This window comes from Lycorma delicatula, chromosome 3 (genome assembly GCF_047948215.1).
Source record: "Lycorma delicatula isolate Av1 chromosome 3, ASM4794821v1, whole genome shotgun sequence".
In the NCBI taxonomy this organism is placed as follows: Eukaryota; Metazoa; Arthropoda; class Insecta; order Hemiptera; family Fulgoridae; genus Lycorma; species Lycorma delicatula.
This window is the reverse complement of record NC_134457.1, coordinates 193611121-193623972: the sequence shown is the minus strand read 5'-3', so window position 1 is coordinate 193623972 and position 12852 is coordinate 193611121. Positions and strand designations below refer to the sequence as shown.

The following is a 12852-nucleotide window of genomic DNA, read 5'->3' as shown; positions in this document are numbered from 1 at the left end:
GAACTTAAACGAATTCGATATTTTACTTTATAAGAAAGTTATAGCGATATTTTGTTTTTTCAATAAAGCCCCCCCCCCATTTCATTTCCACCCCCATGGTTCAACTTAGGCCGTTAACGAACTCGACCGAGATTTTTGGACGAGCTATTTGAAGGAACAATTTGAAAGTGATTGGCGCAGAATTACGGTAATTATTGTGTCCACAAGAAAGTGAAATATATAAATGTGTATATTTAAAATTCTGAGCTGACGGTAGTTTTGGGGTCTAGGGTATGTGAAACGCGAAGATATGTCGAAATTTTCCGGAAGTTGAATCATAGTACCCATTACAATAGGTAGCTTTCTTATGAAATCTACCTAAAAGCCGGTAACGTGGAAAAAGTTCGGTAAACAATTAAAATGTTGTAATATTAATGAATAATTAATTTAACAAACCAAAAAGCACTTAAAGTGGGCGATAACGCCTCAGACAATTTTAATAAAAATACTTAAATAAAACATATAAAATACTAAACGTATAAAAATATTTTAATAAAACATATTTAATCAAATATGATTAAATATGTTTTATTAAAGTATTAAGTACAATAATTGCAATTGCTGTTTTGAAGTGCTCATCATAAAAACAGTAATTGCTATTATTATTTTTAACAATTATAAGTTTAAAAATTTTGGGGAGCTAGAAAACGTTGGATTCTCAATGTGGGCGGTATAGACACAAATAAAATATAACAGCTATTTACATATATAGGTGTATCACGAGGTTTTCCCCGGACTTTCATAAACTATTCTAATCGTGAAAATAATGGAAAAAAGTTCATACAGAATCATATGTCCTAACATTCTTCGGTTGCGAATTACAGGTAGTGAAAGAGTTCGCTAGGATTTTAGCTACCCCGGTGAAATTTTTAGGATGTTCATTAAGGAGCAGAATTAGTGATTTCTTATGGTTTTTGACTTGAAAAAGCGAATAAAATAAGCCCAAGAACGTATCTGCAGTAGCGTTTGAGAAATCTGGGGTGAAAACCAATAAAGTGGGGTATAAAAAAACCCCTGTGTTATATGACGTACAATAACTTTGTTAAATGGATAATAAATGCATCAAACTTTTAAACAAAACTTGTAGAGAATTTTAATCTGAACGAAATGGTGTAAGATAAGTTTAATAAAACAAAGAAAAGTTAGAAAAATTCGAATTCTATTTAGAAACAGTACATTATACCATTGCTATAGATATATTTCTTTAATGTAAACAGTTTCAATTTTTCTAACTTTTCTTTGTTTTATTCAAAAGTTTTATGCGGTTATTATCCATTTAACAAAGTTATTGTACGTCATAACACAGGGGTTTTTTTACCCCACTTTATTGGTTTTCACCCCAGATTTCTAAAAAACTACTGCAGATACGGTTCTTGGGCCTATTTTATTTGATTTTTCAAGTCAAAATCCAAATTATTGATTAATAAATCAATAATTTTGCCCTTTAATTAACGTCCTAAAAATGACAATCACCGGGGTAGCTGAAATCTTAGCGAAATCTTTCACTAACCGTAACTCGCAAGAGAAGAATTTTAGGACATGTGTTTTATATGATTTTTTCCATTATTTTTAAGAGTAGAATAAGTAATGAAATCCAGGGAAAACTTCGTGATACACTGTATAATAATATACATAATACTATTGCTACAATATTAATGAAATAAAATTATCTAATATATTCTTGATAAACTGCAATTTTTAGATCGTAAAAGAATGAGAACTAAGTACTCCCGAGGAAATCCTATACGGGAGTTATCACCTTTATAACACACAAATGTGAAAATTAAAATTATTATAAAATTTAACTGTTTACGCTAGGTTCTATTACACTAAAATGCAACTTTTTGAAATAGAGAAAAAAGTAGAAATAACAGTGATATAAAATGATTCATGGTGTGTCGTAAGATGATTTAAAATTCTGAATATGTATTTATTTAGTTACTAAATTAATTTTAATATTTAACTTTATTATAACTACCTTATTTAAACTTTTTTTTAATCCTTTTTATAACCACTCAGGGGAAGCCGGTAACCGCCTAAAAGACGTTACCTCGACTGGCCCTAAGTGACGCGGAGGCGACTATCCACCCACCCTGTATCGTGTCCTTCCAATCGGGGTCCCTACCAGTTCACCGAAACAACAAGACCTCCGCTTCTGGATGCCTCTTCACGGTAGGGCTACCCTTCTCATCGCTACACCTAGTCCGGGTCCGAGTATGCTCCCTATGCATACTACTCCCGACCCTCGCGCGTCCGCCCTTCAAACCTCGAGGGTCTTTAGCGCGTCATCAGAGCGTCTCGACCCAGTCACTCATGCGTGTGACCGGGCCAAGACGTCCTCAGCAAAAAGTCTACCTCCCTGGCCCTGCACGGTTCCGCGCTTCGATTCCTCTGGCTACAGAATTTTTTATCCATACTCCCGTATACCTTATTTAAACTTATACTTAATTAATTATCTTATTTATACTTATGATACATCTAATTCTTCGACAAATTAGCTTATTTTTGAAAATAAGTTTTCGATATAATCTTCATCGAGTAACCATTTTTTTATACAGATTTAAATTTTGTAATTATATTTAGTTATTTGATATCCGCAGAGATTTCACTGAAAATTCGAGGGGCGATAAAAAGGTAAAATATACGAAAAAGCTCTTTGTTTGATGTGGGCGGTTTAACGTTGCCTGCTTCGCATATTGTAAGTAACGCGAATATAGTTTTCTTCCTGCTGGCTACTTTTTGAATAAAATATTACCAGTCTTATAGAAATACAAGTATCGAAGGGGTAAGAGGGGTAACATTCCCTGAAAACGGGTAAGCAATAAATGTTCGATGTTTTTTTGAAATAGTCCTCGTGATATATTTTTGTCCTATTATAAGAGGTTTTAATAAAGAGTAGTAGGCTCCTCTCCTGCATTGATATTCCATATGGTAGTCTATTTTCAATTAATATGCACAATTATTAATCATAAAAGCAATTTAAAAGAAAATAGCTAACGGTGATGTAGCTGATTTTTTTTAGATACAACAGAATTTTAAAATTTATAACTTCCCTCGTGATGAAGTTGTTAAATTTTTTTTATTTATCTTATTTGCAGAAAAATAATTTGTTGAACCACTAAAAACCCAATAAATAAATAGAATACTTTGCAAAAATACAATATTATGCTAATATATTCGTCAAAATATAGTTAAAAATCTCCAATATCAGCGTTTTATAAGAAAATTTAATATAAAAAAAATTTTACTTCTTCAATTTTGATAAATACTGAAAACCTCATTCCATACTAACAACGAAAAATTTATGCAAAATTAATAACATTTACACCCGAATGTTTAGTAATTAAACGTTATCAAAAATATATAAAACTCCATTTGTAATAATGAACGCATTTGTTGACCTTTATTTTGTAATTTAAAAATAACCACCAGCAAATTATTTATAAAATTGAATACCCTTCTATATATAAAATATATTCCACCCTTTAATTAAACCTTAAAGGTAAATAAATAAATGAACAAAATATTCTAATATGAAAGCTACCAGACAAAATTTCATAATTAGTTAAAACAATATTTGAGATATAAAGTAAAATTAGTCAACACATTCATACACAAAGTCTTTATAATTACTCAAAGGAACTTTATAATTCATTTTACTCGGAAGAACTCGAAACGAAGAGAAATTGAGAGTATTTTTTCATCGACAGTAATAATTTACCTTTATTAAGACAACCGGAAGAAATTACGATGAAAAAACAAGATTAAAAAAAATAAATAAATTTCACACTCTACACTTAATATTTTTCTAATTTATTTGAAACCTGTTCAGTTTTAAAAATAAACTTTTACTTCCTGCTTTTTCGAGGAAAACGTTTTGAAGATATAAAAATTAGCAAAAATTTACCTTAATTACAAATTCAAACAACAATTTTTTTTGCGCTGTAACAAATAAATACATAATAATTGTAAAGCTAAGTATAGAAATTATCTCTTTTAACAAAGTAGCATCGAAACCGACCAGTTTCGATGTTACAGTATACAGATGTTACCGATTCAATTATTGTAATCGATTAGTAATTAAGATCTATTCAGGTATAATGTTGTTTAAACCCTAAGATGCCGAATTTTTTTCCGAACGATTCGTCGAAATTAGTTTATTGTTCCTCGAGTTATATCAAGAAAATAACAAAATATCTTTTTAAAATTTGTGGTTAAAATAGAAATAAAATATTTTTTGATTAGTAGATAACCACTTTTATCAAAATTATTGATTAAAAACAGTTCTGAAATAACCAAATTCCGTTTCCCCCTATGTTTTCGCTGAAAATAAATGAACTAAATAATTAAAACTGTTTTAACAACTTTATTCATTTTTTCTTATACAGACAACCTTCCTAAATCGAACCTCTTTAATTCGAATAACTCCCTAAATCGAATATTTACTTTGTCCCCTTGAAAAATCATTTTTAAATCGAATTAAATCACCTCCTTTATTCGAAAATTTCGAGGACTTTATATACATATTATTTCTTTGATGAAAACGTATTTTTAAAAGTTTTCAAAACGGAATTTACATACTGTATAGCAATCTTAGTGTGAGCCGTGAATTTTATCCGGTACTGTATGCCTAATTTTAATCAACTTTCGACTTATTTCTGTCGCCGGTGTAGTCGATAACAAAACTTCGCGCACGGTGCCACTGTATGATGAGTAATATCCTTCGCTGACAAAGTCCGCCCAGAAACAATTGTTAATTGCTTCAAAACTTGTGAATTTTCATCCGGGAAAAAACGAGATGAATTTGTAAACCGTTCCGCAGTTTCAAAAGAATGGAGTGTAATTTGTAAAAACCTTAAAATTAGTACGGACGAAATTTCATTTGACTTTTTCGCACACTTTGATGATGATATTGCAGTTACTGCCACTCCAACCGATGATGATATCATCGCGCCTGTGTCACATTCAGCCATTCATAAGGATTCCGATGAAGACGAAATTGAATAAGTAGAAATTACAATTACAACAAAAGACGCGAAATCGGCAAAAAATAACCATCGAACAGTCTTCCAAAGTTCAAGGGAAGTAGAAGATTGTGTATTTAGTGCATCACTAGTGAAGATTGTCAAAAAAAAACTGAAAAAAATTACAGACTTTTTTCGAGAAATAATTAAAGGTATTCCGTTTTTTTTATTTTTACATAATACTATACACATTTTGTCTTTTCTAATGTAATTTAGTACTGTAGTACATTATTATAGATTAACAAATTATTAAATTATGGGATTTTTCTGTACAACTTTTGAGTTTCATTATTTTACCTCTCTAAATAGAAAACTCGCTAAATCGAAAAAAAATATTGGTCCCTTGAGATTCGAATTAGAGAGGTTTGACTGTATTTAATTTCTGAAAATGTAATTCTAATGAGATAACAATTCTTAATGTTGATGATTACAATTTTTTCTATTTTAGTGGTAAATAATCTCATTAAATAATGTTTAACTATTGTTTTTCATACTGCATTAATAACATAACTAAAAAATTAATTTTTATTTTTCGTTACCGAGATTAGATTTTTTCGACACCGGTCGCTGTAGGAACACGTTGAATAGTTAATTTCTGACTAATTTTTTAGCTCTCCAATACTTCTTTATTCTTTCACTGTGCCGCTTCCTTCTTTCTTCCGACCACTATAGGTTAACACAATCTTTCTTATACCTCTGAACAAAGGGATTCAGAAAAAATTCTAATTTTTTTTTCTAAGCATCCTTCTTAAACCCGTCTCATTAATTTTTGCTACCCTTAGGTCCTCTTTAGCTTGCTTAAACTAATTAATCTTCGTCTTGTCACACTCGTCAAAAATTCTCTTCGTAATTTATTTAAATCCGTATAATGCTAGTTTTCGCTTACGTTAGTATTGCTTTCGCGAATTTATCAAACTCCGGGTAAAGTTCCTCGTTCTTCCTTAATTTCCAGTCATCGTTAGTTTGTCTGGGTCCTAGGATTTTCCTTACTAACCGTCTTTCAACAGGCTCCAGTTTATCTATTTCTTCTTGATTCAGAACAACTCATTCTGCCGCGTATAAACCTCCTCATCGGATTAACAATGTGTAGTGCCTGATAATTGAGATTGCCCATCCTCGAGATCCTTTTCTTTTTGTACACGTCCCTATTTAGGAGAATTTTAAAATCTTATTGATCCGACGGTTTGCTACCTTGCAAAGTTAAATTTAAATTATTCAATCAAATTGTCAAAAATCTAATAAAATGTATAATCTATTTAAAATAGGTTGTTTGACTTTTTAACATTTCAGACTATAAAAGTTTAACGAAATAAATTAAGCAGTAATTACCAAAGCAAATTGTTAAGGATGATGTTAAAGCGTAACGAAACGGATGCCAAATTACATCACTATTACTTTTTTAATGCTTTAAAAGCCAATGATTTCAAAATTGTAACTTATTAATTAATTTTGACGACATAACCTAAATATAATCTAATCCAAAGTATGAGCATTATCTTAATAATTCTTATTAATTTGTATGTTATTTAAAAGTTAAAGAACTCATCAAAAAGAGAGAAACTGTTAGTTTCTTAAAGAAAATTTATTTGGGTTTTGGTGAATATGTCCTTAACGGTCAAAATCCGTTATATGCGCACAACGCTTAAACATTTTTCTATAGACCAGATACTTTGTTAAACAATGTTATTTACTTACTGATCTAATAACTGACATTTCAAGCTATTTCGATTAGGGTTGTTGTTTTATCTACCTTAGTCATTCGTTGATAACAGTAGGTCCACGCATCTCCGCGAGTCGTAACCGGTCAACCTTAGTAACCAAAACTAACCTTAACCTTAAACTAATCAAAACCTTAACCTTAGTAACCTTAAACTAACCGAAACTGTTTGTTTTAGTCATTTAAAACCTTTTGTAATTGTCCCTTAACAGTAAAAATCTATAGAAAAATGTTTAAGCGTTGTGGGCATATAACGGAATTTGACCGTCCTTGATAAAAAGCGACCGTTCTGATAATAATATTCTCCTGTTTTAATAATTTATTTGGAAAGAATTCCAATGCTTGTAAAACAGAAAAGGCATAAAACAACAAGGCATAAAACAGTTAGGCATAAAAATCAACATGAAAAACTTTCACCGACAAAAATTATTTTTTTACAGAAAAAATTCAAAACTATTATTTAACTAATAGAAAAAAATTTAGTTTAACGGCAATTCAAAACACTAAATGTTACAATTCCTAAGATTCATCAAATGGAATTCTTAAGATAAATTTTTTTCTGTTACTTACGTATTAACACCACCGCAGCTACAGCTTTATTTAAAAACAAAGTAGTCAATCGGATTTCGGTGGGAAATGGGCTGATATAGAGTTTAACATAGATTGAAAACAGTCTCTTTATTAATTTTAATAAATGGTTATTTATATATTTTTTTTTATAAATATATAACCAAACTTAACCTACGCTCGCTAACCTTGACTAATTAACAGGAGTGTTTTGATTATTCAAATAATTGCAATAATTACTGAATTTATTAAATAAATACTCAAAAAATTACGGTGTTAATTAGTCAAGGTTAGCCGTATAAGAAAAGAAAAAAACATCCCTGAGGGGCGAAAATTAAATTAGGACGGAGATTATTTAATATGATTATTTTCTTTAAATTTTAATATTTTCTTAAAATTCCCTTAATCTTGCAAAAAATAACATTGTATATCTTTAATCCAGTAAAAACTTTAACGTAAACAAAATGGTTGAAATGTTCTAAACATTCAGATTACATTAAAAAAAAACATGATTTCTTTTGTCATATAAACTGATATATTTTATATATACAATTCCAATATATATAATACACATTACTTCGTTGCGTAATTAGAAGCAAACTACCAACAAATAACTTATTAAACTTTAATTTGGCACCGACAAATAGGAATTTTAAACTGAATTTTTTCTCAGCATTAAAAAAAAGCAGTTATGTAATCTTTTAAAAATATTTTTTTTTTAAATATGAATATAGAATAAATATTGAAAAAGGTCGTTAGTAAGAAACGTAAACGGAAATCAAAACGACGACTTTTAACACATTATTAGCGAACGTGACCTAAGATTTTCTGTAATATTATTTATTTTAACATCAATTTTTCCAACAATTTTTTAAGCTTCGTTCGTTCGGAAATACTTTAAACATTAAAATGACTTAAAACAATGTATCAAGACGCTATAAATAGTCCTTCTGCAATAAATAATGGTGACGAAATATAAAAAAATATCTTTAAATCTCTGCGACTATGTAATTTTTTGTTAAAAGAATATTCTACAGATGTTTAAGAAACTAAACTACAGAATAATCAGATATATTAACAAAAAATAAATAAATGGTAAATTAACGTTTAATCATTTTTATTCTATTTAAAGAAAACGTTATTTACTTCATAGTGAAGTTTTTTTTTACGTATGGTTTTGATGAAAAAGTATTATTGAGTCAATTATAAAAGTGCTCAGTTCCTCTTTCCCAAAAAAGTTATTTTTTTGTTATTACCTGATAATTTTTTTAATTTGTGATATTTATAGAAAAAAAAAGACTGTACTTTTTAAGTAGTCAATCGGATTTCGGAGGAAAATGAACAGTCTCTTTATTAATTTTAATAAATGGTTATTTATATTTATTTATTTTATAAATATAACCAAAGTTTGGCTTAACCTACGCTCGCTAACCTTGAATAATTAACACCGTAATTTTTTGAGTATTTATTAAATAAATTCAGTAATTATTGCAATTATTTATTATTTAAATAATCAAAACACTCCTGTTAATTAGTCAAGATTAGCGAGCGTAGGTTAAGTTTGGTTAAATTATATTTATAAAATAAATAAATACAAATAACCATTTATTAAAATTAATAAAGAGACTGTTTTGAATCTATGTTAAACTCTATATCGCCCCATTTTCCACCGAAATCCGTTGACTACTTTTTTAATATTTTAAATATTAAAGCTAAATTTATAATTTAAGCTAAAAATATAATTTAAAGCTAAATTATAGTTTTTAAATAAAGCTGTAGCTGCGGTGGCGTTAATACGTAAGTACCAAAAAAAATTTATACCACGCTAATCCAAAAAGAAACAAAATTTTTACAAAAATCTTCTTTTTTTTATAAATAAATTTTTCCATGGCAATTATTTGTTATAAACTTTTTTCATTTTTCACAACCAGATTCACAAAAAATACGGTGAAAGACGTTTTTTAAATGATAAAAAAAACTTTACTTAAGATAGTGTATCATATTCGGTTTGATGATTTCAAAACGCGTATATAGAAATCTCTTAAACACAAAAAATTATACGCACGTGCTTTTCACACTCGACATAGACAAATTTACCAATTCGACTTATTAAAAATTCATGTTAATTATTAATTAACAATTTATTGTTATCGTCAATTACCATAACATTGTTTTCTGTTAGATTAAGGCTATCATATAGTTATAATTAAAAAAAAAAAGTTGTAAAAAGTTTACAAACAATTAAACACATTGAAAAGTAAGAGAAATTTACAATAGAAAACAAAAAAAATAGAACTAAATTAATTGGCATATTATCGGCTAATAATCAGTTTTTAAATTTTATGCATATGCAATGAATTAATTGTAGAATATAATTACGTAATACATTTTTGATAACACTTTTATCATTTATGTTATTACAATAATAAAAACAAAGATTTAATTGAATTCTTTCTAATTAGGTCTTTATTCTTTGATTACAGAAATGTATAGATATTAAAGCAGTAAAAAATTATTTTGTAAGTTCAATATCAATGTCCAAAACATTTTAATATTCAGTATATACGCATTAATTAATAATATTCCTAAACCTAAAATTTGAACAGAAACTTTAAAATAATTAAGATCAAATAATAAAGAAAAACAGAACTGCTACCAAAAATTAATTTCCTAACAGTAATGCGAAATACGCTACAATTGTGTTATGCGTAGAGTATAATACTTTTCTTTAAGCAGTTTGTTTTATTTAAATATGGCTATTTGGAAGCGAAAATCGTTCGACAAGCCTCAGCCACAATTAACGTTTAAAAATCGTAAAATAAATACTGGAAATCAGGTGCAAATTTCCCAGAATTTTTATGGATTTAAAAATCAATAATAGTTAATGATAATGGAAAAAAAACACACGTAATCATTATATTTCTTCGGTATAAAATATCATTTTCAGAATTCTTTCATGAGAAATCAAGAGAAATAACCTCACACTGCAGTACTAGAAAATGATTTAACACAACAATCTAACATAAACTAATTGAAAAACGAGTATAGACTACAATTTTTCCCACGTCTTTTCTCTCATCATAACTACTTTAAAACTTTATATACTAAAAACGTCACAGATGAAAGATAAATCTAGCGAAAAAACTTTACAAATAATTAAACCCGATGAAAATTACCAAGAATTCGAAATATGAAAAGAAAAAAAATATGAATATATAAAATTGTACTGCTTAACTAGCAGAACTTTGCTATAATGCATGCTCATTAAACTGTAATGATTAAGCTCTGCACAGTAGAAATTAACGAGTCTCTGAGGATCAGTACAGTTTATGCGGAAAAAATCCCATGGTAATAATAATCTCACCTGTTCGTACAAAAAAAAAACTACTACAGCAAAATTTTAGTGAAGTTACAATAGCATTCCATCATGGCCAAGATTTTTCACGCTAATAACCAGATATTTTTCATAAACTAAAATTTGCAAGTACAACAATAAAGTAGTAAATTGCTTAAATAATATATAATAAACAGATGAATAAAAATACGAGATAAAATTTATATACAACAGTTAAATAAGTAAAATGCAAAAATTTACACCTGTATAAATATTAGACAAAAGGTTATTTTTTCATGCTTCTAACTCGGTCCACAAAAATATTAAATTACGTTGTTAATTCTTAATATTAATAATATTTTATATAATAAAATAATATTTTATTAAAGATTAATAGGTTGTATATTATAATCGAATAAAACACTAATGCATTTTTACGTATTAAATTGTTGAAAAAAATTAAAATTTAATCTTTCACTCATAATTGTTTTGTTTTGATAACTTATGAAATCCGTAATTTCTTAAAGCTAAATTCTTTTCAAAATAGGAAATACACCTAGACGTTCATTTTTATTTTTAATTAAAAATTTTATTTTTTATAAAAAGTTTGATTTTAATAAAAATGTGTCCATTTACTTGATTATTTTCTAACAGCTTTACATTAATTTATATTTGTAGTCTAATCATAATAAAATAGAAAAGAAAAACACACAAATTATGTGTTTTGAAGATAATGAAAATAAAAAACAGACTGGGAAGAAAATGTAAGAAAGGATAGAAATATAATTTTCTTATTAATTAATAGTAATCAATTATGTATACAATGAAGTATTATCTAACGACAAAAAAGATTCATTAATAAATGAATGATTAATTATAAGACAAGGAAAATTATAAATAAACGTATAAAAAAATAGAACAATGTTACACTTCTATAAGCTACCTAAACTTGAAAAACTTCAAAAACTTTTTCCTATACTATAAAAATACGTTTGTTAGAATATGATTTTCATACCCCACGTGGATTGTGTACTCACCAAGCATAAATGCAGAACTTAAAAATACATTTAAATAATTATATTTTAACAAAACGAAATCGTAGCTTACCTTACAATAAGCAATGTAAAAACCTGTTACTAATATCACCTCAAACAATAAATCGTGAACTTTAAGTAATGAACAATTAACAGATGGAGTTAATAAAAATATAAAACATTACGGATTTACCCAACAATTATTACTTATACGACCGAGTAAATTTATTATATAATTTACTACATTAATACGATGGATAAGACATACTTATTTTAAAAAAACCAGAGCTTTAAGATTTATTAACCTTGAAAATAGAGCTTTTTGTCATCGTTGCAATTTATTTTTAAAAAATCCACTAATGTTAATAAATATTATAGGTAACTTTAACGTGTAAATTTAAAACGGTATATGAAACATATTTTTCTGATTTAAATCTGAAATGTAAATATAAACTATTATATGCAAAACAAATTCTTTAAAAATTTTAATGTAACTGTTTTACTCACAATAACACGGAGCACCTTTTAATAAAAACCAATCGAATAGCGACTAACCTGTATTAAACACTTTTATAAACTCTTAAATACAGCACCGCAATTCACAGATCTAACAGATAATACCAGATTAAAGGTGAAAATATAAATGCAAATAAAGAACAATAATTACACACACAAAAGAACATATACAGCACGATCAAAAAACCTTGAAATTTTTTAATACCGTAACACACAGTTTACATAATAAAACAATAAAAGGTGAGGGAGGAAAATATTACTTACTTAATTCAAGTTTTTAAACCTTAAATATTCCAACTAAAACAAAATCACAATTAGTTTTTTGGTTTCACTAACACATAAACATAACCAAATAAGCGAACAGAAGACGCGAGCACAACATGCTTCCTTTCACGCGGCCAAACAACTACTTAACGGAAGTTTCTAGTACACAGGGTCGACACGTTAGCGCTGGAGTCGCACTAACCGTAGAAACAACATTCTCTATCTTAGTACTACAAATACCTTGATGCAAACGTCATTAATATCTTCCAATTTGGGGACAAATAAAAACAGCAACTGAAAAAATGAACAGATGTATGCGTCACTACTGGTCGATCGCTTAAACTTTTTATAAATTAG

The 12852-nt window shown here is 27.9% G+C and overlaps 1 protein-coding gene across 1 annotated transcript in view; it reads right to left on the bottom strand.

The window, feature by feature from the left end:
• PDZ-GEF (PDZ domain-containing guanine nucleotide exchange factor) overlaps positions 1-12623 on the bottom strand; it is a 658157-nt gene extending 645534 nt beyond the window's left edge. The window contains exon 1 of the mRNA XM_075361266.1: positions 12496-12623. The gene's annotated coding sequence lies outside the window, so the exon portion shown is untranslated. The remainder of the gene's footprint in view (positions 1-12495) is intronic.
• Between the last annotated feature and the right edge of the window lie 229 nt (positions 12624-12852).